At 44.9% G+C, this 7,617-nt stretch overlaps 1 non-coding gene across 1 annotated transcript; it reads left to right on the forward strand.

The window, feature by feature from the left end:
• The first annotated feature begins 215 nt into the window (after positions 1-215).
• On the forward strand, positions 216-290 carry Trnat-ugu (transfer RNA threonine (anticodon UGU)). The gene has a single exon. It is a non-coding gene; the product is annotated as a tRNA-Thr (tRNA).
• Positions 291-7,617: the final 7,327 nt, after the last annotated feature.

Consider the following 7,617-nt stretch of genomic DNA (forward strand, 5'->3'; position numbering starts at 1 on the left):
GTTAGGTTTAAGTAGTTCTAAGTTCTAGGGGACCGATGACCTCAGAAGTTAAGTCCCATAGTGCTCAGAGCCATTTGAACCAAGATTGTCTGCCACGAGTAATGAGTGTAATGGGCAGGGGCACTACGAATGTAGTGTGTGGACATTAAGGTGGGAATGTGAGTCTCACGGGGAGGGTGCAAGGGATAAGTCCCTGTAGTCGCACTATCCTCTGTGCCGTCGGTGGCTCAGATGGATAGAGTGTCTGCCATGTAAGCAGGCGATCCCGGGTTCGAGTCCCGGTCGGGGCACACATTTTCAACTGTCTCCGTTGATGTAAATCAATGCCTGTCGACAGCGTAGGGTCTTGATTTAATTATCATTTCATTCTAGAGCGCTGCATGGTCACCAATGGTATATGTTCTTTCGGGCATGCGACATGCCCGAAAGAACAGATACCATCTTCACATAATTTATAGGCTGCTGCCCTGTTCAGGAACCGCACGTTTGTCTGGCCTCTCAATAGGTAACCTTCAGTTGTGGTTGTACGGCTATTTGTATCGCTGAGACACGCAAGCTGCCCCACCAGTGGCAAAGTCCATATTCATGGGGTAAGTCTAGTTAAATGTCTAAACAACCTACTTGCATACAGTTATGCCAACTTACGTGTAAGTAACGAAAGTTGAAAGGCGTTAACTTTCTTGTACGATGTTGCTCCTGATCTGCTCTCATTCTGCTCTCGTTGGTTGGGCAGTACACGTCTTGAATCATTTATTTATGTACGTCAACAGTTAGTGTCTTCACAAAATAATGGGTGTGGTCTTCAACTAAGTTACTAACGCTTCCTAAAGTGGCAAAATGTTCTTAAACCGTGTTAGAGGAATCTCATTCTAACATTCAGCAATTCCTTATAATCGCTCATTTTAATAAAATAACATAGCATCGTTTGAAGTAACGTATGGAACCGAAAAACATTGTAAATGAGAGTTTGCTACAGTAGAACAGTCAATATTGTAAATGGTTTTTTTTTTATTTCAGTATAATTATTACACTTTATTGCTTTGGTCATTGGGGGTAATATTACGGTTAAGTGGAAATATTATAGTTATTTGTGCTTTTAGAAACTTAAAAGTTACTCCTGACCGTAATTAAAATCTTATGTAATTCAACAGTGTTTTTTTCCGCAATCACTGAGTAATGACTGTACAAAGTTTGGTTATAAAATTAAGTGCCTTTCCGGTAAAGGGAACTTCATATTTACAGTATTTGTGGTCTATCAGTATCTTGACTATCGCTAACTTAAAGAATAAAAACAAAGCATAACTGTTGAGACAAAAAACTGACTTTCCGGTATACCTTCAGTAGATTTTAAATATCAGCCAATTATTTAATACAAGAGGCGTTCAATAAGTATGATAAAACATTGCTTCTGAAAGCAGGATTCCAATACACCATATTATTCTCCATTCTTTTGGCCATTAAACCCTATTTTTCAACGTAATGTCCGTTCAATGCGACAGCCTTACGCCACCTTACTGGGAGGGCGTGTTTACCCGCGTGGAACCATTCTGCTGATCGACTCCGGAGCCAACGCGTTGCTGCATCAATAACCTCCGCATCATCCATGTACTGCTTGCCGTGGAATGCGTCCTTCATTACGCCAAAGAGATGGAAGTCTTCTGCTAGGTCATGAGAAACCCATTTGGCACACACCTTTGAGTGTCCGAAGTGATGGACCAGTGTGTCGGCACTACTAGCAGAGACGTTCAGTTGAACAGCGAAGTGTTCGAACGTGATTCGTCGGTCATCACGAATTAGAGTGTCCGCACATTCCAGCACTGCAGGAGTTAGCTGTGTGCGTCCGGCCGGGACGCGGGAGACCGAACAGATTTGCCGAACTTTGTTGCTATGTTGACAGACGCCTCATCCAATGACTCACCGTGCTTTTGTTTACTGTTAGGTCTCTGTAAAGATTCTGCAAGCACCTATGAATATGTGCGATGCTGTGGTTGTTTTCCAAAGGAAACTCAATGACAGTTCTCTGCTTGGAACACACCTCCGTTACAAACGCCATTTTGAAGGCTACATACAGCGTCGCCACCTATAGAAACTTCATGAAACTATAGGGCAGAAGCGAGAATATTCCGCATTTTTTCTACCGAAACTGGCTTAGAGAAAAAAGTGTTGCATTACTTGTTAACAGCCGCTCGTATAAAAATTTAGAAATAGTGCACTTCGGAATGTGATAGGTGTCTTGCAGTGATGATAGCGTGTCCAGTTTCCATTTATCGCAGTGTTAGTTGTAGTTTAATGGGAGCTGGCACAGCATTCGCATACGTGTATTAGATTTTTGTCCCGAGTCAAAAATGTGGCTCAAAAGGAACTCAAAACTGATTTTAATCATCCGGAAATGGTTTTAGTCCTCGGCAGATAGCTCCCTTATTGGATGTCTCCAAATGATTCCTGCGAGATAGCCGTTTCCATACCCAACATTTGTGGGTCCGTTTCTTCTTCGTCAATGTCAGATTCGGCTAAAAGCTGCGCCAACCATATTAGATCTCTTACGAACAAGGGAGAAGCGAGTTTCATCCGCAGGTTACTGGTAAGTTTCGGCTGTCACCAGCTTCTCCCTTCGGCGTGCGGCAATGCTAACTTCTCTGCAAGGATAGTGACTAGGTGATGCACATGTAAGTAATGCATGCCTGTGGAAAGCCGGCTTTAGCTCCAGAGAATAACAAGTGGCTCTGGAATAAGTAAGCCAATCGTTGTTTTCATTTTGCGCGCAAACAGCTTCCATCCGTATCATGTCGAATCACCAGCAGATTAACCAGCGGGATTTCAGAAGACAAGTGGAATAATGTCTCTTAATTCTGATCTGGCATAACGACAATAGATTCTTTCTTCATAGAATTCTTTTTACTTACGAAGTTATTAGGGCGAAAACTTTGCTTCCGCCGTTTTTTCTCTAAGTTCGAGGCTTTATTATGAAAAATGTACAAAAAATTTACGATTCAAACAATCGGCCACCGCCGGCCACTGATTTCTCCCATCTTTCGGGCAGCATACGAGTCCCGCGGCAGATGAACTGGGTGTGTTTGGGAAGATCCATGAATCGACGCAATTTAGCAGTTTTTCCATATGACGAGAGGTTATGTTCAGCCAGGCCGTGTGCTATTGACTAAAAAAAAGTGGTAATCGGAGGAAGCATTGTCTGGAGAATATGGCGGGCAAGGTAAGACTTCCCATTTCAACGTTTCCAAGGATGTTTTGACGGGTTTTATGACATAGGGTGGAGCAATCTCATGTTGCAAAGTCACCTTTATTGTGGCCGTTTGTCTTTCAGTGCTCAGCTCAAACGCATCAACCGATTTCGATAACGACCTCCTGTGACTGTTGCCGTCAGTTTCAGTAGCTTCGAAAATCTTCTCTCTTCCACCGCCATGTCGGTCTTTGGCGCCAAAATCACCGTTTTTGAACGCTGAAACTTTTCTCTGCACGTTCTTTCACTAACGTCCGCAGCTCGTGGTCGTGCGGTAGCGTTCTCGCTTCCCGCGCCCGGGTTCCCGGGTTCGATTCCCGGCGGGGTCAGGGATTTTCTCTGCCTCGTGATGACTGGGTGTTGTGTGCTGTCCTTAGGTTAGTTAGGTTTAAGTAGTTCTAAGTTCTAGGGGACTGATGACCATAGATGTTAAGTCCCATAGTGCTCAGAGCCATTTCTTTCACTAATAGGTGCCTCACCATCGCTCTTACACAGCATTTTATTGGCCTCAGCCATAGACTTCTTCATGTTACAGCAGAAAATTAAACCCTCCCTCAACTGAGGAAAACTGAGCTTGTAAGTTCACATATTCAATTGAAAATAATGCCGGCCGCTGTGGCCGAGTGGTTCTAGGCGCTTCAGTCTGGAACCGCGCGACCGCTACGGTCGCAGGTTCGAATCCTGCCTCGGGCATGGATGTGTGTGATGTCCTTAGGTTAGTTAGGTTTAAGTAGTTCTGAGTTCTGGGGGACTGATGACCTCAGAAGTTAAGTCTCATAGTTCTCAGAGCCGTATCTGGTGGTGACTGATAGGGGTCTCGTCAGAAAAGAGTGTTGTGTCCCGCTGCTGCTTATTCCACAAAGAGTGGTTTCGTGCCCATGCGACACGAGCCCCTCTCCGAACCGAAGTTAGAGTAAACGCCTTTAGAGGTTTTCGGTACGAAATCCCTGCTCACGGAGCGTATTTAGTATCGCTTGTGCTGACACATGTACTCCTGTAGCTGTTTGGAGCTGCTGCCGTAAACGTGTAGCATAGTGTGGAGGGTTTCTACTTGCTGTTATTCGTAGATATCGGTACTGCACACCCGTTTTTCTTCTGCTGCCACTTCTGTGACGAGCCTTAACCGATCCCGTCGCTAGAAATTTGTTCCAGATTCATATACATCACATCGACTCACAGTGACATTAGCTGCGACGTCCATCTGTCTCATTCCCTACTCCATTAGAGTGACTATCCATATCCTCTGATCGTAGATTATTGTCGTCTGAAACGTCCTGAAGCAACATAACTCTCGCAATGACACAGCACAAGTACTGCAATGTTTTCAAGTGATACGGTTGCCATAGATTTCAAATGCTAACCCGTCACGGTAGAGACATGGATTGTTTCGGCTAGAATTACATCATAAACAAACCAGTTTATTGAAAGCACAACGTATTTCTGGATCACAACGTTCAGTATTAAAGTTTAGGAAATATGCAACATTTAATTTGACCACTGTATAACTATGAAAAGGTGCATGTCATTTATTGAGGGTTTTTCACAGTTCATATGTATTTTTGTTCTTTATTCAGTTGTAAATAGAAAATATCGTGTGACCAGGGCCTCCCGTCGGGTAGACCGTTCGCCGGGTGCAAGCCTTTCGAGACGATCGAGGAGTACGTACTGGGCTGTGACAGAGAGAGGTGGTGGCGCGAGCGGGGCCCTGTTGCTGGGGGTCGTCAACAGCTCGCCACGTGCTTTGGTCGACCTCTTGGCTGTCAGGGGCTAAGTCTACCTTACCCGCATGTACGTGGCTTATGAAGCTTAGAAGCGGTGGTGCGGGAGATCAGCGCGTGGGACCGTATGTCTTCTTATCGGCCGTTGAAACCACTGGTAGCGGTTGGCTCTGACGAGCATAAGGAAGTGCAACGTGTTCCCGGCACTGTGGTGGAGTGTGAGAAGTTGCGTACTGTTTTTATGTAACAGAGTTAATTATATATAAGGGGTTTTTCAAGTTCTAGTGAAGTGTATGAGTTTCTTCACCAGTGGTTTTGTTGGGGTCTTCCCACCACAGTTTTCGTTTGCCTGTCCGCGGGAATGTGGTAATTGCTTCTTGGTCGGGTCGTTTCATTCACACCTTGTTTGGATAATTTAGGGTCGGTGTCGTGTGTATCTGTGGTTCAGAGTCTGGACAGGCACCGACCTTGCTACATCTTCTGGTTTTGGGTAACTCGGGGAGATGGTGGCTTGTAATGTAAGTTTTGGGGCTGATCTGCTGTGGCCCTGTAGACCACCAATAATTATTCCGACTATTGTGATCTGGGCTCCTTTAGACGTGTCACTCCCTCACCAAGCTTAGGAAACTTTTTTGCGGAACTGCCATTAATATGAAGGTTTGTGTGCTGGCTTATTCACTTTTATCTTGTAACAACTGACAGGTGTAATATAAGTTATTTAATTGGCAAGAGACAACTATTTTAAATTTAGTACAAACTAGCTACTTAAAGGTTAAGGAATTGTTCTCTTATATATATATATATATATATATATATATATATATATATATATATATATATATATATATATATGTATATGATAAGGTTGAAATCCTATTATTGGGAAGTTGTTAACGTCATACCTTGCAAACTCTTTTTCATAAAGAAAATTTGTCAGCTATTGGAAATTGTTTTTTTAAAAAAATGCCAGACCTAAAAATGTATTATTGAGAAAGTCTTTAAAATAAAAGGTATCTTTAGCAGTGTGTGTTATTTCACCAGCACCTCCTGGCCCCTACTTCCACGATAACGTTTTGAAATAACATGTGTACTTGAGTTGTTGTTTGTGAACCGCCCTAATTGATAGTTCATAGAGCTTCACTGTCAAGTCATTTGAAGCTGATTTCTCCCTTCACGGCGCCTTCGAGTGTGCCAAGAAAGTCCAGTCAATCTTCGCCCTGATATTAGATGAAGATAGGTGGTATAAGAATATATCGGTCACAGATGATCTAATTTATGATGGTGTGATCGTCGGTCTTCTGTGCGTCCTCTCTGGAGCTGACACTTCGATTATGAGTCAGTTGCTATTGAGGCCGCCCAGTTCATCTTCTTACACTTTAATCTCGGTCGATTCATTGGTCCGCGCCACCGATGCGCTTTTGGTCGTACGTGCCCTCTTCTGCTTTCCGCCTCTTCATCTACTCATGGAGTATGCACACTGACCTGACAATTTGTTTTCGCTGTTATAACAGCAAACGCGACAAGTTTGACAGCTGTGCGCACCCCATGAAGTCGCCTACAAGCCTTCACACAGCAGTAGTAGCGCTCAGCAACAACGATGCGACTGTGCGCTCCCTACAGCTGCCCAAGCGGAATTGGTCACTTTGTCTGGCTGTCGTGACTTCTTTGTGAAATTCTGACCTTAGTGATTTGTTTGTTTAGCAGCTTGACTACCTTTCCTACTTCCTCCTCGGTTTACTTACCGTTACATCTCTTTACGGTTTTATTCTGCGTTGGTCACTTGTTTTCTTCGTCTCCTCGCTGCTGATGTATGTTGATGCTACTCCCATAGTAGGTCCAGCCATCTGGTTGTCGGTCTCCATCGCACCTGGTTTCCTAAGCCACTGACGAGTTGGTTGTCAGAGTTCTGTACTGCTGTGTAAAATTTCCTCCCTAATTGCAGGATTTGATCTCTGAGCATCGGAATTCCAGCAATCTGGTGCAGCTCAGCGGTGCTGTACTCTCGAGCTACGTGCACCGCCAGCCGCAGCGCCTTGTTTTTCATTGCCTGCAATTTCTTCAGTGATGTAGCAGTGACCATCCCCGACGCTATGTTGGCGTACTCCAGCACTGGCCAGTACAGAGCAGTGCTGCAATGTGAGGGCAGCGTGTCGTGGAGTTTAGCATGGAGTATAACAAGCGTATCCTGCCCAGCACGTGAACCATGACTTCCCTCATGTGCACCTTCCACGATAGGCGGCAGTCCAAGGTGAGTCCGAGGACTTTGTCAGTGTTGGACCAGGGTGTGTGGTCTCCCATGATCAGCACTGGTAGGAGATACACCAGAATCCTCTTTCTTGTGAAGATAAAAACCTGACTCTTCACTGCCATTTGGTGGGCCAAGCTCCCAGCTCATTACATGACAGCTGCAGACATTGTCGCATATGGTGGACGCTCATTCTTCGTGCAAACAGAGCGGTGTCGTTCACATAGAGAGCCAGGTGGACTCTGGAGTCTGCCACAGGAGGGAGTCGAGGACAGTTCCACATGGTACTCTCGCTGTCAAGATGCTACTGTCTCTCATGAGTCGAACGTGCGTCCACTCAGATAGGACTGGAGCAGGCGGACATGCAAGATCAGGACCTCCAGCACATGGACCTTGTACAGGAGGCCATCATGCTA

Source organism: Schistocerca serialis, chromosome 3, assembly GCF_023864345.2.
Source record: "Schistocerca serialis cubense isolate TAMUIC-IGC-003099 chromosome 3, iqSchSeri2.2, whole genome shotgun sequence".
In the NCBI taxonomy this organism is placed as follows: domain Eukaryota; kingdom Metazoa; phylum Arthropoda; class Insecta; order Orthoptera; family Acrididae; genus Schistocerca; species Schistocerca serialis.